The sequence below is a fragment of the Tamandua tetradactyla genome, chromosome 1, assembly GCF_023851605.1.
Source record: "Tamandua tetradactyla isolate mTamTet1 chromosome 1, mTamTet1.pri, whole genome shotgun sequence".
NCBI lineage: Eukaryota > Metazoa > Chordata > Mammalia > Pilosa > Myrmecophagidae > Tamandua > Tamandua tetradactyla.
The window spans coordinates 229,549,605-229,576,247 of record NC_135327.1 but is presented as its reverse complement, the minus strand read 5'-3'; the positions used below and the strand labels follow the sequence as shown (position 1 = coordinate 229,576,247).

General features: G+C 47.4%; 1 protein-coding gene and 1 long non-coding RNA gene across 3 annotated transcripts in view; one reads left to right on the top strand and one right to left on the bottom strand.

Moving 5' to 3' along the window:
- The window catches only part of NEBL (nebulette), a 331,368-nt gene that overhangs the window by 282,751 nt on the left and 21,974 nt on the right, over positions 1-26,643 (bottom strand). The gene's annotated exons all lie outside the window — the stretch shown is intronic.
- LOC143688353 (uncharacterized) lies at positions 14,008-16,646 on the top strand. Its single transcript, XR_013177966.1, has 3 exons — positions 14,008-14,116; positions 16,273-16,376; positions 16,458-16,646. It is a non-coding gene; the product is annotated as an uncharacterized LOC143688353 (long non-coding RNA).

Sequence of the window (26,643 nt, the reverse complement as noted above, 5' to 3'; positions counted from 1 at the left end):
CAACACTGACCCTGCTCCCTGATCTTCCCAGAAGGGCCAACGTACGTTCTTCTTTTAAGTGTTTGTTTTCATCGAGGCCTTTTGAAGTGCACAATTCTGCGGTACTGTCTGTTTGCAGCACTGGGTGGCCAACCCGCCCAATTCTCATCTCCAGAGCCTTTTCATCACCCCAGAAGGAAACCCCCAGCCTGTCAGCAGATGCTCCCACTCCCCCTTCCATCCTCTGTCTCCATGGATCCACCTGTTCCGTGCACTGCATATCAGTGGACCCCATCATTATCTGTCCTTTCGTGTCAAGCTGCCGTCACACTGCCCAATGTCTCTGAGGGGCATCATGCCATGGCAGGTATCTGCCGTTCACTCCTTCTTATGGGTGAGTAATATCACATTGTATTTTATGCCACTTTATTTACCACTCATCAAATGACAGGCATTTGAGTTGATTCCACTTGGGGCTGTCATGAATAAGGCAGCTGTGAACACGCAGGTGCTGCTTCTCTGTGCACAAGGGCTCTCGGTGCTCCTGGGTGCAAACCCAGGAGGAGACCTGCTGCATCATATACTAACTTGATGTTTAACTTCTGAGGAACTGCCAAACTGCTTTCTAAAGCAACTGCCGTGTTTTACATTCCCACCAGCAATGGGTGATGGTTCTAATTTCTCCACATCCTCTCCAACACCTGTTATTGTCCATCTTTTTATTACAGTCCTGCCAGTGGGTGTGACGTGGTGCCTCACTGGGGTTGCGGTTTGCATTTCCCTAATCACAAACAATGTTGAGCATCTTTATGTGTACTTATTGGCCATTTCATATCTTTGGAGAAATGCCTATTCAGTCCTTTGCCTGTTTTTAATTGGCTTATTTGTCTTTTAATTGTTGTGTTGCAAGAATTCTTTATATGTTCTGGACACAAGTCCCTTATCAGATACATGATCTGAAAACATTTTCTCCCCTTCTGTGGGCTGTCTTTTCACTTTCTGGATAGTGTCCTTTGAAGTGCAGGAACTTTTTATTTTAATGAAGTCCAATTTACATTTTCTGTTATCACTTGTGCTTTAGGTGTCATATCTAGGAAGCCACTGCCCAATGCAAAATCATGACGTATTACACCTGTAAATATAATTTTATAGTTTCAGCTTTTACCCTCACGTCTCTGATCCGCTTTGAGTTTGTGCTGTATAGGGTGTGAGGGGTCAGCTTTGTGCCCTGGCCAGCTTTCCTTCTGAGATATTTTCCATCTGACTATTCGCTGTAGCTGTCACACCATTTACCTCATGCAAGTCGCAGCTTCCAGGTAACAGAAGCAGGCGCTGTTTCTAACAAAATGTAATTTCTGTTCCATGGAGGAGGCCAGAGAGAATGCTATCCTGGGGATGTGGAGGGGTGCTGTCCCCTTCATGGCCCCAAACCTCAGGAGGCATGTACAGGGCAGGGGGGAGCTCAGGCACGGGGAGGCTTCCAGCCCCGTCACTCTCATCTCTGTGCCTCGCGCCCTCACCTGCTTCAAGGGGCTGTGAGTTACCAGGCAAAGCAACCAGTGGGCACCCAATGCCTGGCAGCTGTGACCCCAGTGAAGGCCCATCACGGCAGTGGGGACACAGTTTCCAAAGAAACAGACATCTCCAAACAATTGCAGAAGGACGGTCAGAGGCTGCCGGGTGAGCTCCAGGCCCCAGGCGGCCTCTCCCACCCTGGAGCCTCGGAGGCCCAGCCAGGGCCGCCTGCTCCTGTGCTATCTGCACCCCGTGGGCTGCTCCCTCTCAGTTTGGTTTTGCACAGACTTACAAGTTTAGCTCAGATAAACTCTAAATAGGAGCCACATTTTCCATACACAAAAAAAAAAAAAAAAACAGCAGGAGTGACAAATTAAATCAAGTGATGTTCTCCTCTCCCAGACTCAATCCTGTCTTCTAAGGATGAAGTATTCTTTCTCTACCGTGTTTTCATTTCATTTCATTTTTCAGCCACAGTGTGAGAAATACTTCCCAGGCCTAGAGTACACTGGCAGGACACTTTCTCTCCATCTCAATCTTTCCAGGAACGTCCCGCACACGTCTCCTGCACTTCAGGAGCTGCTATTCCATCCCTGCATCGGCAGCATCGACACCCCCTTCTGAGGACCGCTGCGTAACTCTCCAGGTTTGGACAAGTCTCCATTTCACGGTGATTTCCTCATGTGTAGAAAGCTGCTGGAACATTTTCCTTCCTACCCTCACAGTTCTCCCACCAATTTGTGTGTTTGTAGCAATTGTAAACTACTTTTAATAGGAGCACAGGCAAACTATAATTAGATAGGGAAATCTTCTGGGATCCAGTCATGTCCTGGGTGATGAGTGAGTCCTGACACTGTTAAGAAACATCCGGATTTGTTTATCCCAAAGAAGGCTGCTCCCACCTCAGCAGGCAGATGCACTGCTCTCGCCCTCCAGGGCTGCTGTGGCTTACAGCAGGGGGGATGCCCCTGTATTTGTTTCAGAACCGGCTTTTTGTTGTTGTTTTGGCATGGGCAGGCTCTGGGACTCGAACCTGGGTCTCTGGCACGGCAGGCGAGAACTCTGCCACTGAGCTACCGTGCCCCACCCAAGACCCGGTTTTTTTACTACACCTGTACACATCACGTTCACCTTGCCATTGTATGCCTTTTTAAAACACAAAAACAGGAGCACTCAGCTTGGCCACCCACCCAGCCCACCCTCAATTGAGGGAGCACACGTACCCCTGCCAGGCTGCCCCTCACAGGGCACGTCTGCTCTGCAGAGCTCTGCCTGTAGGTCTCACGCCCCACCCCCAGAGCCCTGGCTGAGGGAAGCAGGCTTCCTCTCTCAACAAAGCATGGTTTCCTCTCCCAAAGTAAATTCAGCAAGGACACCTCTCCAAGTTAATAAAATAGTGAAGCCTGGACAGCCCGGCACGCCTGACCCTTGCCCTGACGTCCCCTCCTTCTCCTCCCAAGGGGCTGTTTGAATAGCCACATTCCTCCAGTCTCTAGAAACCCACATCCTCACCACTGCCTCAGTGCAGATTAAAAACAAACCAAAAAACAGCTGGCAATAATTCTTGGCATAATATTTGACAAAAAGGAGGTGCTGAAGCATTACTCCCAGCCAAGTGAGACTACCTGCAGCCTCAGGAAATGAGTCTGAAGAACCAAAGGAACACAACCCCAAAGAGATTTTCTGCTCAAGAAAAAAAAGGAGTGGCTCCAACAGATGGACCCAGTGCAGCCACTGTGCTCTCGGCCCATGGAGACGCGTTCACCCTTTGTGCTGCGTCCCATAGTACTGGTCTACCCGCCGTGGGGCCCGGGCAGGTGGGGGCCCGTCAGGGGTGACCCTCGTTAGCACAACAGTCCTTGGCCCGAAAAACCCATGAGTGATGGCTGTATGTCCAGTCACCACCTCCAGTGTGTGGCAGCTGGCCATCTCTTCCTCTTCTGTCTGCCTCCAAAGTGGGCCAGGAGGAGAGAAGAGACCAGAATCTGGCAAGAGGTAAAGAAGAGTGTTCTAGTTTGCTAGCTGCTGGAATGCAATATACCAGGAACAGGATGGCTTTTTAAAAAGGGGAATTTAATGAGTTGCTAGTTTACAGTTCTAAGGCCGAGAAAATGTCCCCATTAAAACAAGTCCATAGAAATGTCCAATCTAAGGCATCCAGAGAAAGATACCTTGGTTCAAGAAAGCCAATAAAATTCAGAGTTTCTCTCTCATGTGGAAGGGCACAGGGCAAACACAGTCAGAGTTTCTCTCTCATGTGGAAAGACACATGGTGAACACGGTCAGGGTTCCTCTCTCATTTGGAAGAGCACATGGCAAACACGGCATCATCTGCTGGCTTCCTGTTTCATGAAGCTCCCTGCGAGGCATTTTCCTTCTTCATCTCCAAAGGTCACTGGCTGGTGGACTCTGCTTCTCATGGCCATGTCGTTCTGCTCTGCTCTTTCTGAATCTCTTTCTTTCTCCAAAATGTTTCTTCTTTTATAGGACTCCAGAAGCTTATCAAGACCCACCCAAATGGGTGGAGACATGTCGTCACCTAATCTAATTTACAACCACTCTTGATTAAATCATATCTCCAGGGAGATGATCTGATTACAGTTTCAAACATACAGTATTGAATAGGGATTATCCTGCCTTTATGAAACGGGATTTAGATTAAAACATGGCTTTTCTAGGGGACATACATCCTTTCAAACCAGCACGAAGATGAAGGAGCTGTTCCTAAGGCAGAGCTTTCAGGGCCTTAAAGAGTTTAGACTGATTAGATTCAGCCCTCTTCTCAAGGAGGGTCTCTTCTTTAATTCCAGGACCTTCAACTGTCCAACCAGGAGTCCACGCCTCATGGAAGCCACCGGATCAGCTCCTGGGATGGGTGGTGGACTTTCTACTGGGCCAAGAGGAGAGACACCCAACCAGAGTCCCCCAGTTTGTTCCTCAGACCCTCTGCATTAGAACTACCTCATTGTGTGTCTATCAACTAATGAACAGATAAAGAAAATGTGGTCTATACACACAATGGAATATTATTCAGCTGTAAAAAGGAATGAAGTTCTGATACATGCGACAACGTGGATGAACCTTGAAGATATGTTGAGTGAAATAAGTCATATGCAAAGGACAAATATTGCATAATCACACCAATATGAAACAATTAGAATAAGCAAATTCACAGAGTCAGAATCTAGAACATAGGTTAACTGGGAACAGGGTGGGAACGGGATTAGGGAGGTCAGGTTTTAAATGTACAGACTTTCTATTTGGGATGATGGAAACGTTTTGGTAATGGATGGCAGTGATGGTAGCACAACACTGTGAATGAAACCAACAGCACTGAATTATATATTTGAATGTGGTTAAAAGGGGAAACTTTAGGTTGTGTATATAAAAAACCCATTGGACTCTACAACACAAAGACTGAACCCTAAGGTAAACCATGGACAACAGTTAATAGTACAATTATGAAAATGTGCTTTCATCAACCACAATAAAAGTACAGCACCAGTGCGAGGTGTTATCGATAGGGCGGTGTGTGGGAACTCTGTATTTCATGCATGATTGTTCTGTAAACTCACTTCTCTAAAAAGGAAGACTCACCGCATGAGATGGATAAACTCTAGGTTCCTGGGCCCACCTCACACCTACTGGAGCAGATTCTGTAGTAGTGGAGCCCAGAAATCTCTGTTTTAAAGAAAGCCCCAAAGGCTTCTGGTGGATTCTGAAGTCAGAACTCCCATCATGACTGCTTCTTCTCCCGAGCTGCTTCGGTCACATGCCAGGGCTCACGGAGGCTCCAGCAGCAGGAATCCTGAGATGGGCCCAAACCAGGAGAGCGCAGAGCTTCTCCTCGCCGCCCCTGCCTGCTCAGCCTCCCGAGTCCTTCTCTCTCCTGGGGAGCCCACCGCCTCGGACTGCCCTGCAGTGAACACCACACCCCACCGCCTGTCCTGGTCCAAACCGCCTCCTTGCTCCACAATGACCTCCAGCTTCCTCACCGTCCACTGTCAAATCTTGTCTTCACCCAGTGTGGTCTGCTGAGCGCACAGCAATCGGGATAAATCCAACCACACTTAGGGCAAGATGACCGGTGTGACCTTTCACTCTTCCCGGGACACAGAGGTTGCTGATTAGCCCATGCCTTACCGGCTGGAGGAATTAATGAGCTTCTAGGGAAACTATTTTTGGAGTTTATAGGGCTCTTTTATAAATCAGTGCCTCTATTGCCTCCTATATTCTGGAGCAGCTAGAAGGAAAAATCTGAGATGATGGTACGGTAGCCCATGACAAACTCTGGGATCTGTCCTGTAACCACTTGTTGAAGAGTGCTTTGAAAACTATTGCTTTCTTATTTCTTTGCTTTGTATATATGCTATACCATACAATAAAGAAGTTAAATTGGTGCCTCTACTAATGTCCCTGGCTGGCACAAACATGTCTTGATTTGACAAGAGAAAATACCACTAAGCAGCTGTGCTGGTTTGAATCTGTTGCATACGACAGAAAAAACATGTCCTTTAATCTTCATCCAATATTGCTGGATGGGATCTTTCTGATTGCTTCCATGGAGATATGACCCACCCAATTGTGGGTGGTAACATTTGATTAGATGGTTTCCATGGAGATGTGTCTCCAGCCATTCAAGGTGGGGCTGCTCACTGGAGCCCTTTAAGAGGGAACCATTTTGGAAAAAGCTTAGAGCCACCAGAGCCCAGGCAGCCAGAGACCTTTGGAGATGCAGAAGGAAAACGCCCCCGGGGAAGCCTTTGAAGGAGCCTGGAGAGAAAGCCAGCAGACATCACCATGTGCCCTTCCAGCTGAGAGAGAAACCCCAAACTTCACTGGCCTTCTTGAGCCAAGTTATCTTTCCCTGGATGCCTTAAATTGGACATTTTTCATAGCTTTAGAACTATAAACTTGCAACTTAATTGATTCATTTTTAAAAGCCATTCCATGTCTGGTGCATCACATTCTGGCAGCTAGCAAACTAAAATAGTAGCCCTTACATAAGCCCTTACACACATGCCTCCCCAGATGGGATTAAAGCATCAACTCTGGCCTTGGAGAGACACTGGTCAAGTCCCAGCTCTGCCAGCTGTCGGCCACATGACTCTCAGCAATGTCCACACTTAGGACATTTTACCTCTTACCCGTAAAAACAAAGGTGATAACTAGACTTTTCTCACAGGGTTGTCAGAATTCAATAAACAATTTTTTCAAAGTTTCCAGCAACTGGAACTTTAAGTTTACTAGCATCATAAGAGTAGGCATAGAACAAATACGCACCCAAACAATTTTGCTATATTTAGTTGCACAAAACCATTTTTGCATCCTTAGTCTTTATGCTTCATTGTCCACCTAGCCTGGACAGTCATTCATAAACCTAAAACACTGGGAAGATACGACTTCACCAACCTGGTTTCAAAGTGAACAGGTAAGAATCTGTAGAACTGGTCGCTTGCCCAATGGCCCTGGTTCCATGACACCGAACACCACGGCAACCGCTGCTCAAAGTCCACTTGAGGTCATGGAAGCTGCTCCCACCACCCTCCCTACAGGTGGCCCTACCTACCAAAAGCACTGCCTGGGAGTGGAGAGGAATCGAGCATGGAGTGGGGGTATCATGACTTCTAACGGCCAGTGGTCAGTTCCTCTTTGCCAGGCCCCCTTCCTAGCAAGACTGACAACTGTACCCATCGATCCAAGAAGGAAAAAGCTTGAAACTGGCTTTTTCAAACAGTAGAAACCAGGAAGGCCTCATATTACCAGGACAGCTGGTGGTACTGTCCCATCTCAGGCTAAATACCACAGCAAGGAGGGAGGGGCCTACACAGGCGATGGCCCTGAGTCGAGAGCGCCAATGGCCTGTGGGTTCCTGCCAAGCTCAGCATATGGGGGGCCAGAAGGTGGGACTTAGGGGCTTTCCCAGGAGACAAAGCGAAGGAACCTTATAATAAATGTACCATCTCTATGTCTCTGCCATGATTACAGGTAAAGGAAATACAGGCTTCTAGAAAAGCCTTGGAGAAGGGTCAGGGTTCAACAAAATGTCAGAGGGGAGGTGAGACAGACCAGAGGCAGTGGATACTGATGAAAACACGGCAAGAAAGGCAAATGAGAACACTACCAGGCATTACATGTGGCCTCTGCCTGCAGAATGTCATCTGATCCTCATGACAAACCACTGACACGTGTGTGGCCACAGGAGCTCCTAGAAGCTCAGTGACCTGCCCATGTCACTCAGGAGGCCAGGTTCAAGGTCTGTACTGTTAATAACTACACTAAACTGAAGAGAACCAGAAAAGAATGAGAATCATGACAGCTACCGCTCTCATCCAGGCATTACACATAAGCAAAATAAAATTAAGTTACAAAAAGCAAATTACACATCAAGGTAAATAATAGCCACTATCTATGACTTTGATACATGACCTATTTCTACTTCAACGGTTCAGTTGTGATTTAGCCTTCAAATCTCTGAAAGTAACTCAAGAACAATTCAAATGAGAACAACCTCAGTCACCTCTAGTTTCAATACTTCCAGAGAGCCTTCAGATGCTAAAAGCAGTGGCTGGCCTTGGAATGTCCATAATCAAGTTACATGGTATTCGTGGAACTCATTCTGGGAATCTAAGTCAAGCTCTAAAGGCTACAATTTAAAATAACATGGAGAAATTAGAGAAGGACATTTCCATTAGCATGAAGCTTTAGAGCTGTGGCCAAAAGAAATGAAAAATCCGATCAGAGAGAACAGAATGACTAAATAATGTTGCCGAGAGCTAGAGAGATACAGAATGCAATCAAGCAGGGGAGGAAATTGGCCACCTGGTGAGGACACAGGCATGCATCCACCCCAATTGATGACAAAGGACAAAGGGTCCCAAGCCACCAGGGGCCAGGCTCGAGCTCCATCCCGTCTGAAGGGCACAGACCACTTTCCATCACCATAACAACTACACAGGGCCCAGCCTCATGTTGTCATGGTGACTATAAACTGGATTTATCCATAATTCAGAAAGAGCCCAGACATAGGCCTCCTCAGCCCCAAAGCACTGACAGGTGAACAACTGTCCCCCTCACGGGCCACTTGTCCACCCCTGCCCGTGCCCCACACCCACGTGGGAAGCAGCCCACCTTCCCGGAGCCAGCATGTGCCCATCGCCTGGGAAGGCTGGGGACTGAGTTAAAATGTTCATTTTAAATTAATATTCATTTAAAACTATGATTTTAGTCCTGCCAAAAATGCATAAACTGAATCTAATAATAAGAAAATATCAAACAAAGGTAAGATAACAGGCAGTCTCCAGAATAACTGGTCAACACTCCTCAAAAATGTCACCATCACGAAACATAAGAAAAAACTATTTCAGATTAAAGAAGACTAAAGAGATGCAAATTAATAAAAGGTATGATCTGGGATTTTCTTTTACTAAAATGACATTGTTTCAAATAGTGAAATCTGTAAATTTGTCAATACCAAAGTATCAATATTAATACTCCAATTTTGAAAATTATATGGTATTTGTATAATACCTCAATACCTCAATTTTCAAGAAATGCACAGTGAATATTTAGGGGTAAAAGGACAAAATGTCTGCACTTATCTTAATAGCTCTGAAAAATCAGTACATAAACAGAGATAATGAGAACAGGATAAAGCAAATGTATTCAAACCTCATCGTTTGGGAAATCTGAGTCAAAGGTATATAGAAATTCTTTGTAATATTCTTGCAACTTTTCTGTATGTGTAGTAGTGTGTCAAAATAAAAGCTAGCAGGAAAAAACTGATATGTAAAGTAACAATTCAAATAAAACCTACGTTCAACATCAAAAATCATCCACTGTCAGAAAAGAAAACCACAAAAAGATGAATAACGATGAAAAATTAAATCTGAGGACATAGAACAGGGCTGAAGAAGACGGACAAAAGGGCAAACACCTAACAGGAGTCCGCACGTCAGAGAGAGGATAAGTGTGTGAGGCTCCCCTGCACTTGACCACACAGTCGCCCCGCCCTGAGACGGGGAGCCCACAGCACACACGCACCCCAAGGTTCAACCAGAAGGACATGGTTCAGGGCTTCCCCGACCCCACCCAACGCCCTAGGCAGAACCCCTTCTGGAGACCCCCCTCTGGCCCCCAGGGGCGAGGCAGGCCCTGGGCTCCCCACATCCGCCCAGGCCTCCAGGCTCCTGACCGCGCTCTGTAACTGGACCCAGACCCACCTGGGGGGGCTTCGTGGGAACGAGCACCCTCCCTGGAGGTATGCACCATCATTCCCAGGCACAGACCCCAGTACCTGGACCTTCTCCAGGGACCCGACAGACCAGCCAAACGGCCCCAAGTATGTGCGGGGTTGTGCCAGTCCTGTGCGTTAGTGCAACTGGGCCCCCGGCCCCCGGCCACAGAGCGCACCCAGGCGGACTGACCCCCAGTCCCCGTGCTGTCCTCCCCTCTCAGCTCACCGTGAGACCACCTGGGCCTGGGGCACAGCGGGGCCTTCAGAGCAGAACCAGGGACCCCAGGAGCCATGAGTGGCCTGGGAAATGGAGACTGGGACAGACAAAGATCCTCCCCAGAAGTAACGGGACTAAAACCAAAGTGAACTTCTAGGGGAAGGTGTGGTAAGCCCTTCTCTACATTCTTTAGAATTGGGAGAGAATTTTATTGACTGTGAATGTTTCAGATATCCCCAGGCCCGTACATGACCTTGCAGCAGTGATGCAGTGGTTATCCAGTGATAAGGCAGCGGTTATGCAATGATGATGCAGCACTGGGACAGTGATAACACAGTGGGTATGCAGTGGTGATGCAGTGCTCATGCAGCAGATATGCAGTGGTGATCCAGTGGCTATGCAGTAGTGATGAAGTAATCATGCAGTGGTGAAGCAGGGGTGATGTGGTGATAATTCAATGTGGCGATGCAGTGATAATGTAGTGCATATGCAGTGAATATGCAGTGGATATGCAGTGGTGATGCAACAGTGAACTGGAGCAAGGGGTGTGTGTGATTAAAGAAACACACAGCAATGTGCTCCTCCTCCATCATGCTGCCACGCTGGCGGAGCACATGCTGTTCACAGAGTGTGAGCTGGAACTGTTCTAATCCTCAAAATGGGTACAGGAAGGGGCTAGAGTACAAACATGAAAAGTGCTTCATTAACCACTTAGCACCACAGTTCAACAAAATAAGTACAATTGTGTGGAGAGCCGCCTCCCGGTCGGGCCTAGTGGACACGCTGCAGCCTGCTCTAGAGTTCCCCCCGCCCATCGAGTGAGCCAAGATGGCGCTCACATCCTGCTTCCGTGTATGACTTACATATCCGCCAACCGTGCCCACCTATCACCACTGTATATGTGGCGTCAGCCCATTGGACCCCGATTATGTATATAAGATGTTACCCGGATGAGGTGGGGAGAATAACCCACAAGGAGCCGTACCTGACGGCCGCATAGAGGTTGTTCCCCCGTGGGGAGTCTTCCCCCGCGTGGAGCCTGTATTTGAGAAAGCACGCTTAACCCCAGTAAAGATCTGTACTCACAACCGCTGCGTGTTCCGGACTCGCGTCTATCACCAAGGTTAGTTTGTCTGCGTCTATCTCTCTCTCTTTTTGTCTCCCTTCCCGGCTGGAGACCCTGAGCTGAGTGAGAAGTCACGAACACAATTGGCCTCCTTTTCAAGATTAGAAATCTTGAAGAAAAGGGAGGGAAATGGACAAACCTGAGAAAGGTGTTAAATGGCACCGCCAGGGGCCTGAGGAGAGTGGAAGAGCCCAAAATTCTAACCCTAAACCAGGAATTACCAGGTCATCTTCTCGAGCTACCCACCTGCCTGGCCCTGAGATCTCTGCTGGCTTAGGGACTTGACCCGGAGGCCCCTGGGGTGCCTCCAGTCTGAAACCACACACACGATTCCAGAATTTCCCCCTTGGACTTAGGCCCACTGACCCACAGCTCAGAGGCCAAGTGAGGAGCAGGGAAAGAACCTAAAGCGAGACCGTTCCGGAAAGGCTCCCCAGGGACTTACTCATTTACGCAGAAAAGGAAATGAATATTCAGATGAGGGTCTCAGAAGACACAAGCAAGGAGAGACTCTCACACAGATGCCAGCAGGCTACTCAGGCCGCAGGGGGAGGCTGTGCCATGCGCTCCTTCGCCTGTGTGTCCACTCCTCAGGGGGCAGGCACAGTCACCCTCCGGCCCCCATTAGCACCATGTTTCCCAGCAGTCCTGCATGCCAGGCTGGGAGCACAGCTGACCCTGAGGACCCCGCATCCAGCACCATGCCTTCTGTGACCCAGTGCCCCCCACCAGGCTGCTTCCACCATCCATACTGCCTCCCTGAGTGTATTTGATTGTTAAGCTGCCAGAATTCAATATACCAGAAAGGGAAAAGCTTTTAAAAAGGGAATTTAATAACCTGCAAGTTTACAGTTCTAAGGCCGTGAGAATGTCCAAATGAAGGCAACAACAAGAGGTTACCTTCACTCAAGAAAGGCAGATGCCATCCGGAACACCTCTCTCAGCTGGAAAGGCCGATGGCGACATTGGCCAGAGTCTATGGCTTCTTGTCTCCTAAGGCTTCCCCCTGCACCTGTGTGAGCCCTGTCAGCTCCGAAGCAACTGTTCTCCAAGGGTCTGCATCGGCTAGTTTCTCCATGGTTTCTGAACTTTCTCCAAAATTGTTTCCTCTTTTAAAGGACCCCAGTAAACTCATCAAGACTCACCTTGAATGGGTGGAGTCACATCTCCAGCTATTCAAAAGGCCACACCCACCATTGGGCGTGACACTTCTCCATGGAGATATTCTAGTCAAAAGTTTCTCCCTGACACTGTGGAATCAGGATTAAAAGAAACAGCTTGCCCCCACAAGAGTGGCTCAGGATTAACACACGGCTTTTCTGGGGTACATAACAGTTTCAAACTAGCACACTGAGATGCCCTGCCCTTCCCAGCTCCCCAAATAACTAACCCCTCCCCAATTCAAAAACAGACAGGACGCAGACTCTAGTTCTCATCCAAGCCCCAGCACTAACTGGCCTGACAACCTGTAGCCAGCTGTCCAACATCGCCAGCCTCTCACCTGCTCCATACAACAGAGGCAACCACCAGACCTGCTGCCTCAATAAAGATGTGAAAAGCCACATAAAATCAAGTGTGAATGCATGAAAAATAAATGGGAAAGCATGCAAAATCAAGGGGAAAATATGCGAAATAAAATGGAAAACTGCATAGACACATTTTAGATACATAAAAAGCACCTTCAAATCAATAAGAAAAAGATATACTTTCCAGGAGATAAATGGGTAGATAAAAAGACTAATCACAGAAGAAGCAAAAGTGGCCAACAAACATTAAAAGATACTCAAAATTAATCGATCAAGGAATTAAAACTAACACAACTGTTATATACTACTTTTTCATCCAACAGATTGGTAAAATTTTAAATTTAAATTTCCACACACTGCTGGTGGAAAGGCAAGATGCCATGTATGTGACGAATTTGTAGCATCTATAAAAATATTAAATACGCAAGCCGTTTGGCCTGACAAAATCTCTCCCAATACTCAGAGAACTGTGCTGGCATACTCGAGAGACACGAATAGAGACGCTCCGTGAACCCCCGGTGACCTGCCATGGTGGTTTGGAGCTCTGCGCCCCAGAAACGCACGTCCTTTATCTTACTCCATTCCCGTGCGTGTGACCCAGGATGAGCAGAGCCTTCTGATGAGGCTGCCCCAGGTAAGGAGCAGCCCACCTCCTTCAGGATGGGTCTCAATCCCAGTTAGTTAGAAGGTGAATGAAATTCAGACAGACAGAGAAAAAGCCACAAAGCAAAAAGCTGACATCAGCAGAACCCAGAGGCAAGGGAGAACATCCATTCTGCCTAACCCAGCCAGCTTCCCGGGGGAAATCCATCAAAAACCCCGTGGGGTTTCCAGCCTGCGACCTGCCCTACAGCCAGAACGCAGACTTGCCCACAGTCACGTGCACCAATTCCTGCAACAAATTCCCGTTGTTTAAGCCAACCCACTGCATGGGCTGTGCCTGAGCAGCCCAGGAAAACTACAGCACATGTGAGCCACCTCAACGGCACCCCGGGGGCCCCCGACACCGAAGCAGGCGGCCGTGCGAACGGGCCCGGCCGCGCCACGCAGACGGGGCCGCCCCGGAGGCGCTGCTCCGCACACGCGGGTTGGTGGGTGAACGCACAGACACGTTTCCAAAACACCTGCACGGATTCTTCGCCACCCCTCCCCAGCGTAAAGGACGAGGAAATGGAGCTGACAGCGGGAAGGACTTGCCCACCATCATGAACCCGGCACGTGCCCTGCTCCGGGACAGGCGCGAGGAGGGCGCATCCCGCGCGTCGGGCCAGCCGGGGCCACCCAGCGCGGGCGTGGGGCGGGGACCCGCGGCGCCATCGGGCAGGCTGGCCGCAGGGCGCGTGGGCGCGGTGGGCTGCGGACTCGGCACCGTTACCGTGGAACCCGCGTCTGCACGGCCCGGGCTCTTGGCAACCGTTGCTTAGTAACAAGCACATCTGAAATAGATTTGTTGACTTACTACGCTGCACCCCGGAAAGAACCAACTAAAATTCAGGGAGGAAAGCAGCAGCAACCTGGTAAAGTAGAAACATTTTTTGTAATAGAAAAGGACTAACTTAGGCTACTCCCAGATTCCAAAGATATTACAGAACTTCGACAGCAGCTGCGTGAGATTTTACACAACTTGATGCCACCCATTATTCGGGCAGCCACGTCAGCTGGTGGATGGGCAGCCCCAAAGCAGGTCCGGGACATCCAGGGCCCCAAGTGTCCCCACCCCACCCCACCCCACCCCCAGCAGAGCTCTAGATGCTTCCATCTCAGTTTCAGGAGAAGCCCCAGGGGCTCCTGCTGGGTTTTCAAGTCAGGAAAGAGGAGGGAAGCCGTTCCCCACTCTTCCCAAGAATCTTTCTTCAGCACCTGCTAATAAAACCTGGGGTGAAAGTGGAGGGGGAACAACCCTGAGCACTGTACCCCACCCTCGCCTTCCCCCCACCCAGCCCACCGAGGGGCTCCACACCCCCACAGCCATCTCCTGCCCTCCACCTGCACTCGGCTCCCAACGCTGTGCTGTCCCCGCCCCTTGGTCTTTCTGGAGCTTTGCCCTGACCCTACGTCCCTTCTATTTTTTTTTTTTTTTTTTCACATGGGCAGGCACAGGAAAATGAACCTGCATCTCCCGTATGGCAGGCGAGAACTCTGCCACTGAGCCACCAGGGCCCACCCCTTCTCTTCTATTTTTGAAAAACTCCCCCAAGGAGGAGTCTCCATGCATTCCCCAGTTTTTTTTCTCACATCCCCCACCATCCGGGGCTCCCTGCAGTCTGACTTCCCCTGGCAGATTCTGCTTCTAGTCACCATTTATGACGATTCTAGGAAGACTTAGATTGAGAGTAGGATAATTTGCAGAAACATGTCTATTTTTGCTGATACATGTCCGTCCTTGTGTTTGCAAGAACACTGCTAAATCGGAAGCTTGTGGGTCCCCCCTGCACCTTCCAGTGCCTGGCTTTGCAGAGCTGGGGGTGGGCTGGTACTTCAGTCACATAAACTGGTTTTGCCCGATCATCTGCAGACTTCCAGCCACAGCAACCAAAACGTCCTGGCCAACCTCCTCTCTGCTCAAAACCTCCTCTGGTGCCCTGTCCTGCAGCAGCCAACCTCCCAGCTTCTCTACTGCTCAACCCCCATGTCCTAATCCAATCCATCAGCCCAGGGCCCCCCAGATTCACCCCATCCATGCCTGCACCCCTCAGCTGAGAATGAGCCTCCTCAAAGGAGGTGAGAGAGCATCCACTAAGCAGGGTTCCTGGTCAGGAGTGACACCTGTTCACCTGGCACATTCTACCCAATCACCTGGGATAATTTACCTGGTCACCTGGGGACACCTACCTGATCAGATGGGACACCTGGTCACCTGGCACACTTACCCACACCTGGCACAGTCACCTGGGGCACCCTACCCAGTCACAGCACACCCTACCTCAATTACCTGGGACACACTACCCAGTCACAGCACACCCTACCCAGTTACCTGGGACACCCCACCTGGTGGCCCAGCACATCTCAGGTTGCTTTGCCCATTTACATCGGCTGTCTGGCCACAAAGGCATTTAGATTTGAGGATCAGGCCTAAATTTCTACATTGGCTTCCCTGGCCCCCCAAACACAATTCTTTCATGGATTCCTCCACTGAACAAATACTGATCAATGAGCCAGCACTGCTTCTGGGCAATCATGATCCAATAATAAACAAACAATAATAACAAAATATTCTCCCTGCCTTCCTGCAGCACTTAGCCGAAATAACTACTCAATTAGATATAAAATCATGTCCAAGATAAGAGCTAAGAAGAACTACATGAGGCTGTCAGAGTTTAGCTAGAGTGAAGTGGCCAAGTCAAGGAAGTCATTCCCAAGAAATGAGTGGGGGCTAGAGGAAGACATCAGGCAGGCAAGGAGCTGTGATGGGGGGGGGGCACCCAGGAAGGCAGGGTCATGAAAAGACCTGTCCCGGCAAACTCTTTACCCATGTACCCATAGTAGGGAGCCTCCCGGAAAGCTCAGATTTCTTTTCTAGTACTGAGTTCTGATTGAGTTCTGAATGAAGACTCCCAGTGCAAAACCAGAACAATTATTATTTTGAAAGATTCGTGCTGAAATGTAAAATAGCAGAGGCTAGGTTTTAAAACATCAATTTACAGAAATCTTTTTCTATATTTAAATATCCCAGCTTATGTGCAGTTTGCATCTTTCTGAAACCGAGGGATTCACATCGGAATATTGCAGGCACTCACTTCTCGTCAACTTTTCGACAAATTCTGCGCAGAACAGCTGGTACCGTACAATTTAACTTACCATGTCTCAAAAAAAGCCACTTTGGTGTAAAATAACTTTGCCTTCCTGCTAATATTTTAGAAGCAATTAAAACGGAAACGATGGGCTGTGTGGTCGGATCCCATCCCGAAGCTACAGCGCGGGGGAGAATGTTAGCTCCGCCACTGAGGAACCTGCACCAAAAGCCCAAACATTTGCGCTGCCAGGAAAAGAAGCTGGTGGGATGTTGGGAAAACATAAAAACGGGATGTGAAAACTTCAGAACAAGTATCCCTGTAAATCAATTTCCACATTCCAAAACTTCAAAAGCCAGCGTCGCCACGGGCCCTGGTTTCACCTCTGTGGTAACAACTGTTTGCACACTTCCTGCACTGAGGCACAGGGGCCCACGGGCTGGCAAACCACCCACAGCACTGACGATTAGCCCAGAGAAGGGAAACTTTCTTCAAATGTTTTCCTAGGTGGCTTCACTGTATAAGAAAATTAATAGGAAAGGAACTGTGCCAACCTTTCCAGGCGGGCTGCAGAACAAGCGCCCCTTGTCAAAACCCACCCACCCCAAGGCAGGCTTTCCCCTGCGAGCGGTGGTGGGAACGCCTGCTCAGCCAAGCCGCTGCTCAGAAATAGGGGGTCCATCAGAGGGGAGGGTGGCGGGACCAGGGCAAGGAAAGGAGCCGAGGCTGCCTTTGCAGAAATGAGCAGGTCTCAATCATTCCACAGGATTTCCCCAAGTTTTCTCTAAAGCAACCCAGGCCTAATGACACTCAGGAAATAGAAGGTATAGTTTCACACGTACAATGACACACCTGATTATGTCAAATAATCCACCCTGATTATGTCAAAAGCCATGGCTTAGTTATTTCCTCAGAACCCCAAGTCCCAGCAACTTCTTGGGGGAAACGTGCTCATGAATCTGAGTTCATTTTTATGACAAAACACACTCTCATTTATACCGAAGGTGAGATCGGTACACCAAATACCTGTCTGTCCCTTTGGTGCACACACTAGCACACATAAACACACATGCATACATTCTCACAAACACATGCATATATGCACACGCACCCATGCACTCTCACATATGCATACATGCGCATTCATACATGCAGCACACACGTACATTCTCACACACATAAACACACTTACATACCCATGCACACACAAGTGCACATATTCACAGCCATACATGCACACACATGCACACTCCCTCATGCACACATATACTTACATACATATGCAACTCACACACATGTACATTCTCATATGCACACTCTCACACATCCATACAAATGTACTCACACAGGCAGACACACATGCACTCATGCACACTCACCTTTTCACATGCACACACATGTACACACACCCTCATGCAAACAGATGCTCAATACATTTGCACACAGGCACACTCACAAACATGTGCATACCTGCGCACATCCACATATGCACTCACACATGTGCATTCTCACACGTACATTCACACGTGCACACACACCCAAGCATTCACAAGCATGCATACTCACTTATGCAGACATGCACACACATTCGCACATGCACACACACCCTCATGCACACATGCACTCACATGCATTCACACATATGTGCACATGTGCACACTCTCACCCACATGCATTCAGACATGTGTACACACATGCACACACAGAGAAAGCCTTTTTCTGGCCTACTGGGATTTGATGTTCTCAGCAGCCAGAGTGATCCTGTTAAAAACCTAAGTCACAAAACAGAGCTGCCCCTCATACCTTCTCACCCACCACCCCTGCCATACCCACCAGCCAACTGTCCTCCTCGCTTCTCTTTCCTCCTCCTCACCGCAAGGGCTTCCTGATTTGCCACCTTTCCCACACGCTCCAGGCCTGTGCCCTGTCTTGGAGGGAGAGCTCAGCAACTCCATCCCCAAGTTTTGCTCCAATGGGAGAACTGCGCTTCCCTGAGCACTGTGCACTAAATCAAAAGCCGCCCCACTCAGCACCCAACCCCTAACACTAACCCCCTTCCCTACTGGGCTTTTCTTTTCCGTCAGTTTCTAATATACTATATGACTCATCTATTTTGGTTTTGTTTGCTGCTTCCCACTAAAATGGGAGCTCCACAAGGGCAGGAATTTCCAGCTGCCAAGAGCTTAGGATAGCACTTGGTTCAAAGCAGATGCTCAGTCAATGTTAACTAAATGAACAGATCAATTCCTACAATCAAACGAATAAATGAAGGGTGGCTGAAACCCGCATGAAGGGACTGGACAGTGGAGAAGAGCACCTCCAGCTTCTAAGAAGCTGGGGAAGCTCCCGGGCAATCTTCAGGCTGACCTGCCCTGCCACCCCTCAACCCCCAATTCCAAGCTCCCAGCACTGGGTATATCTCAGAGGCTGGGCCCAAGGGCAATGATTCCGGTGGAATATTTTTAATCCACCTGTCTTGTGAATTCCACTGGTCCCCAGTGAACACCCGTCCACCCCCATGTATCAGAGACACGACACGCCCCCAGGCACGTGGCACATCTCAGGCTACAGGACAGAGGTGTTCCATGGGTACAGACTTCCAGCATAAAGGTAGTTTTAAAAAAAAGCCCATGAGAAAAAAGGAGCATACATTGTTTCAGTCACATTTTTTTCAATGTTTTTTAATTGAGTTACAATCATCTGAAGTGTGCAATCAGTGGTTCATAGTATCATTATAAAGCTGTGCATTCACCATTACAATCAATTTTTGAACATTTTCATTACTTCAAAAACAATTAAAATAATAAAAAGTAAAAAAAGGACAGCCAAAACATCTCATAACCCCATACCTCCTATTGTTTATTTTTTTTCTTACTCATCTATCCATACATTGGAAAAGGGAATGTCAATTACAAGGTTTTCACATTCACACCTTAAATGCTCGTTATCTAATCATCTTCAAGAATTAAGGCTCTTAGATTACAGTTCAATACTTTCAGTATTTCCCTCTAGCTACTCTGTTTTAGTTTGTTAATGCTGCTGGAAATGCAATATACCAGAAATAGGTTGGCTTTTATAAAGGCAATTTATTAAGTTACAAGATTACAATTCTAAGGCCATAAAAATCTCCAAACTGAGGCATTCAGGAAAAGACACCTTAACTCAAGAAAGGCCAATGTCTGTCACATGGGAAGGCACATGTCTGGTGTCTGCTGGTCCTTGTCCCTAGTTCCACTGCTTCCAGCTTCCGATGCCAGTGGTTTCCTCTCTAAGCATCTGTGGCCCTTCGCTTAGCTCCTCCAGGACAAATCTCTGGGTTCTGGCTTGCTTAGCATCTCCTGGGAAGGTACACGGTGATGTCTGCTGGGCTCTGCACCTCCAAACATCCCTGTCTGGGTGTCTGCTCTCTCTGTCCAAGCATCTCCAAATATCTGTGTCTATGTCGCTTCTGAAGCAACTCCAAAATGTTTCCCTTTTTAAAAGACTCCAGTAAACTAATCAAGACCCACCCTGAATAGGCAGAGTCACATCTCCATCCAATCAAAGATCACCCCACAAGTGAGTGTATCACATCTCTATGGAAACAATCCAATCAAAAGATGACACCCACAACTGAGTGGATTCTATCTCCATGGAGACATCTAATCAAAGGGCTCCATCCTGCAATACTGAACCAGGATCAGCAGAACAAGACATTTCTGGGGTACATAACAATTTCAAACCAGCACATACTCCAATACCCAAAAAACTGAAAAGGGATATCTATATGCTGCCTAAGAATAACTTCTCATAAGACCTCTCGATCCCATTTGAAATCTCTCAGCCACTGAAATCATTTTGTCAATCTTCCCTCTTTTGGTCAAGGAGTTTTCCTTACTCCCAGGTTGCCAGGGCCAGGCTCATCCCCAGGAGTCCTGTCACATATTGCAGGGAGATTTACATGCCTGGGTATCATGTCCCAGGTAGTGGGGAGTCGGCCACATTTTAACCTGTCTGCCCACCAAGGATCCATGTGCACAGGTAAAGCTGTACTTGGTTTCAAGCGGCGATCCCACTCTGAACTCAGTTCTCAGGGGAGTCATGGGGCTCCCCATATGCAAAGGGAAGAAGTGCAGATGTGCCACGCCCCAGCCCACAATCCAGTATCCTCCATCTCTTCCTATCTGTCCTGCTCAAGTGAAGACTGACTTTGGAAAAAATAAATTCTGCATCAATTTCCTTGCTTGTAGCAATATGGAGAAGTGGATACCCAATACAAAAGCACCACCACTGAATGTACATAGAGCCCAAGAACTGCTCTCCTCAGCCTTGGCTCCCTGCTGGGCCTTTCTGGAATGTCCCTGGCCCAGCACCCCAGCTGCTCAGTCTGCAGAAGGTTTACCTTCTGCCTCATCAACGTGCACAGCCGCAGCAACGACAGCTCCGGGCAGCCCTTCACCATCATCCCACAGAAGCCTCTACACAACCCCACTCCATCCACATTTATAAATGAGGAAACTGAGGCTGGGGGCATGCTGCGGCTTTCCAAGAGGTCCTGCGTTCAAATCAAAAGTCCAAATTTGAGCTGGGCTCTTTGTGACCATATGGTACAGCCAGGTTACAAAAGCTACTGCATTACAGATAGCTTAATAATGTGGAATCAAAAGTATATAAGGAGAATTTTTTCCTGTTTTCTTTCTAATTTTTTCCTGCTTTCTTTTTATTTCTTTTTCTGAATTGATGTAAATGTTCTAAGAAATGATCATGATGATGAATATACAACTATGTGATGAAAAAAAAGAATGTTCATATTGTGTATGTTGATTGGTTTTATTAACAAAATTTTTAAAAATTTTAAAAGTGTATAAGTGGGGTTTGTAGTTGGCAAATGACACAAAACACAATAAAGCAATGCACACATTGGAACAGGCTCTTGTTCAACGTGAGCATATCGGCAACATCATCTATGATGTATAGAAATACACTTCACCTCCTTCAGTGTTTTGCAACACTGTTTACTAAAAATGGACCTACCCATGAAGAAAACAATTCTCCAGTTCAGAGCAGAACTCCTTTATCATTCATGCCACACCAAGAATAAATAATCTTTAAAGCAAACACTGATGTCAGAATCAGGGGCGGGCCACGGTGGCTCAGCAGGTAAGAATGCTTGCCTGCCAAGCCCGAAGACCCGGGTTCGATTCCCAGTGCCTGCCCATGTAAATAAAAAAAATTTTTTAAATCAGAAGGTGAGCCTACGGTTCTACGTTCTCACGTCTCCCTTCCTTCCCCCCGTGGCCCACCAGCCACACCAGTTTCTGTGCGCTCAGAAACCACAATGAGGCCAGGAGAAAAGCAGCCTGGTCGTTAACATTACTCAAAGGGCCAGACAGACGATGCACAGCATGTTCCTCAATCAACAACACCAGAAAACAAATCTTCATAGCTAAGAATCTCTTTGTATGTCCTCTGTGCATTAAAAAAGAACATATATATATAGAAGTTTAACCTGACAGAAAAAAAGAATTTCCCTCTCAAACTCTTAGTCAAAATCTAAATCTTACACAAAATCTAAAATACTTTGAAAATACATTCTAGTTTGAAAAACATACACTCGTATTTTTGAATTCCTGAATAATTTGCCTATACAAATGTAACCCTACAAATTGAAATTTTACACTCAAACCCAGGTGATCACTGCACGGCAAAGGCTGAAAACAACCGCAGATCTGAAAAGAAGAGAACAGGGCAGCAGGGAAGGCGCTGCCCGGCTAGAGAGAGACCGTGACGGACCAGGCAAGAGGGATTCCTTGGAAAGAGCCAAGTAGCCCCTGGTGCCCCTGGTTAGTAAAAGCCAGACGTTTCCTTTCTCTTTTTCTCTGCCCAGCAAATCTGCAGGCTCAAGGAGAGAGGCAGGCCCGAGCCTGGAGCTGCCCACCCCTGCCTGCTCCAGCCCCTAACCTCTCAAAGCCGGGGCATCTCAGGTAAGGCCCAGGAGCCCTATCTCGGAACAAAGGTTTTCAGAAGATGTGAGATGTGCTGAATTTCTGGCCACTCACATGGCAAAAATGGAAACAACCAGTAAAAACCACAAGGAAAAGAAAACCTAGAGGCGCCTGCATCTTGCCGGGAGCGTGAATGGCAGGAGTATAATCTGGAAACAGATTTGTGCTTCCTTTAACCCCCCACGAGCTTTCCGCCCGCTGTCCTTACGAGGTGGTTGTAGGCGCTCTGCAGACCGAGTCCCGGGTGAGTGAACAAAGAGTCACCGAAAACTCACTCACACCCAGACAGCAGCGGCACTCGGAACACACTGAAAGTGAAGATCCGATTGCACGGAGGAAACGGGGGGAGGGTGTCGGGGGGTCATTTTCAAAGTCGGGGTAAGACGGAAGAGATGCTGTTTTTCAAAACACGTGTGGTCCTGGGAGCGAATGAGATGTCCATCAGGCAATCAAGGCCACCTGAAGGACAGGTGGGCCAGGCCCGAGTGCACGCGACAGCTGCCCCGCCAGGGCGCACCCAGGGCACCAGGCTGGGTGTGCGAATTCCCTCCACTTCAGAGCCCAACCCTCCCACACAGCTGGCCCAGCTGGCCCAGCCATTTAGGGACCTTAGAAACAGGTAACACTCCTAATTATTTGATAAAATAAGTTTTTGGAACGTTTTCCTGATGAAATGAACAATGAGCACTTGAAGCTGAAACAGGTTCAGAACTGAGAGCCCAGGACTTGACCCTCCAGAGCAGCCACCAGACGGGCAGGGACTGTCTCTGTCAAGAATCCACAGCATCCAGGGAAGGGTGAAGGAAGCTGGCAGCTGCCGTAAAGACTAGTAAAGCGTTCCTTCCACGTGGTGTTACTGTCAGCCATCCCCCATCTTGCAGCAGGAGGGTCCCACCCCTTGCTGGTGCATGGAGAAATCCACTTCCTCAAGGTCTGGGGTGCGGGGACAGGGGCACAGGCCAATCCCCCATCGCTGCCTTCGATAAACTACTTCCGATCCCTGCAGACCTGCCGCTGAGGGCAGCCGCTGTTCCAAGGCAGCCCAGACAAGGGCAGCAGGGGAGACTCAGTGGCCGCTTCCTCGGAGCTGCAGAGGACAGCTGAAGGGCAGCATTTGCTGGGCAGGTGCCAAGTGAAGAAAGCTCAGCAATCAGGAGCCTTGGAAGAAACTCCCAGAGCCCTTCCTGATCCCACCCTCTGCCCGCCCCCACAGCAGCTGGGAGCCGGCCAGTGCTGGCTTTGTGGGTTCCTCGCCTTGCTCCCCTGAGAAACAATGACTTGGGAAACTCCTCTCCAATCACCCTTGCCTCCCAGGACTTGCCTTCCAGGCCAAAGCAGGGTGGGACAAGGAAAGCTGTATTACGAAACAGCTGAGACGGAAGTCCTGCGGCATTGGCTTACCTGCTCTAAGCACGCAGTGGAGAGGGGGAGTCTGTTTCCAGGGAAGTAGAAAAGGATTCAAACTCCAGTAAGCAGGGGAATGCCGAAGGCCACGGGCAAGCCCAGGTACAGGATAAGACACAGACCCAGAGAGCAGGGAGGACGTGCACTGGGCATTCGCCTCGGGCTGGCCCTCCGAGAGAAGGGTCTCCGCACGGAGAGCACAGGCACGGCACAGCCAATTTCCATAGATGGTGCTTCTTGCTTAAGTTTGCTTGATTTTGTTAGCTCGTTATGCTGAAGAAAATCTCCCTCAAATCACCAGCTGGTTATAAACTCAAGAAACAGACCACTCAGGGAAAAAAATCCCAAAGCGAACATTTTAAAACACTGAAATGTACAGTATGCAACAACGATTACAAGGCAAAGAAAAAAATAGGAAATAATGGCCCATTGAAAGGAAGAGGATAAAAATGCAGAAAACATCCACAAAGAAGACCAGGCTGTGGACATACTGGACAAAGGCTTTTTTAAAAAAATGATCTTCAATATGCCCACAATAATAAAGGAAAATGTAGAGAAAAAGTTAAACAGTATCAGGAAAACAGCCAACAGGCTCAAGGAAATGAAGGAAAATATACAGAAAAAACTAAAGGGTATCAGGAGAACAGTGGACGAACGTAAGAGAATCTCAATAGACAGAAATTGTTTAAAGGAGCCAAACAAAACGACTAGAGTTAAAGCCCACAATAACTGAAATGAAAAATTCCCAAGAGGGTTTCAACAGCACATTGGAGTAGGCAGAAGAAAGCATCAACAAGCTCAAAGACAAGACAGACGAAATGAATCAGGCTGCGGAGCAGGATGAAAAAAGAACAATAAAGAGCTGAAACAGCTAAGTGCCCTCTGGGACACCATCAAGCATCCCAGCACACAAGACATCGGAGTCCCAGAGGGAGAAGAACGATGGAAAGGGAAGAGAGGAATACTGAAAGAAATACTGATGGAAAATTTCCCAAACTTAGCAAAAGGTGTGACTATGTACCTCTAAGAAGTCCGGACAATACAAAATAGGATAAAATTGAATAAAAATACACCCAGTTACATACTGATCAAACTGACAAGTGCAAAGGACAAGGATAGGCTCTGAAAGCTGCAAGAGAAAAGCAACGTGTTATGTATGAGGGTATCCCAACCGGATTAAATTCTGATTTCTCATCAGAAACCATGAAGGCGAGAAGGCAGTGGGTGGAAATACCTGAAGTACTGACAGGAAACAACCGCCAACCAAGAATTTTATATCCAGTGAAAATTTCTTCAAAAACTCAGAAGAGATTAGGGCATTCCAGGCCCTGGAGGCAATGCTAAAGGAAGTTCCTCACAGTGACAGGAAATGGTTACCTTCAGGCAAAGGTAACCATTTGGGTAATTATAAATGCCAGTACTATTGTAGTGTATTTTCTGGTACATAACTCCACTTCTCATTCCCCACAGGTGCTAAAATACAAACATATAAAAAGTAATGATGTGGGGCGGGCCACGATGGCTCAGCAGGCAGAGTTCTCGCCTGCCATGCCGGAGACCTGGGTTCAATTCCCGGTGCCTGCCCAAGCAAAAAAATAATAAAAATAAATGAAAAAGATTTTAAAAAGTAATAATATGGACCAAAAGGGAGAAAAGAAGTGTAGCAAATAGGGCATCAATAGCTGAGAGAGTTCAAATAGAGTCAACAGGCTACTCTGGAGGTCACGCTTAGGCAAGCTTCAATTACATACTGGTACCTATCATAACTTGTCAAAACCTTTCCGGCCAATCTGAAAGAGGACCTTGGGCTTTATATAAGATTCTCCAAAGTTTCCATGCACTAGGGTAACTTTCCAGAAATCTACAACCTCCAGATGGGTCCCTGGACCAGATAAGTCCTGAAATGCAGAAGGTCTAGCCTCTTCAGAGCATCAGGTAGTTCCATCCCCCATCCCATATTATCAACAGCCCCTTCCAACATGAAAAAAGCTAGAGTGGACATAGCCCAAATATTCCTAAAGAGTGGAAGAAAGATCAAAGGTGATGGTCGAGTTATACAGAGAAGGTTGGGTTTAACAAACGAGGATGATTGCTGAATCATTACGTTGATACTTCTTTTGGTTTCCAGTATCTTAGAGCAGCTGGAAGTAAAAACCTGAAATTGCAGAACTGTAACTCATACCAAACTCTGAAATCTGTTCTACAACCAACTGTTGTGATGTGCTTCAAAATTTATTGCTTTTTTGTATATATGTTATTTTTCACAAAAAAAGAAAAAAAAAGTCAATTGTGATGATAAATGCACAGTTATATGATGATATTGTGAACCATTGATTGTACACTTTGTATTATTACATGATATGTGGATATATAATATATATTATGAAAAAATAATTAAAATTTTTTAAAAAAATTTTTTTAAGTAATGATAAATCTATGGCTTTGGACATACAATGTACCAAGATATAATTGGTAAGAACAAGACAGGGTGCCCATTGTTACCACTATTATTCAACATTATTGGAAGTTCTCACCACAGCAATTAGGCAAGAAAAAGAAATAAAAGGCATCCAAATTGGAAAGGAAGAAGTTAAACACGCCCTACTTGCAGATCACATAATCCAATATAGAAAAAATCCTGAAACATTCACAACAAAGCTCCTATAGCTAATAAATGAATTCAGCAAAGGGTCAAGTACAAGAGCAAAACCCTAAAATTAACAGTGTTTCTATATACAAGTAATGAACAATCAGAAGAAGAAATAAAGAAAAAATTCCATTCACTACACAACTAAAAGACTTCAATATTTAGGAATAAATCTTACCAAGAATGTAAAGGACTAGTGCACAGAAAACTACAAAACACTGCTGAAAGAAACCAAAGAAGGTCTAAGTAAATGGAAGAATATTCTGTGTTTATGGATC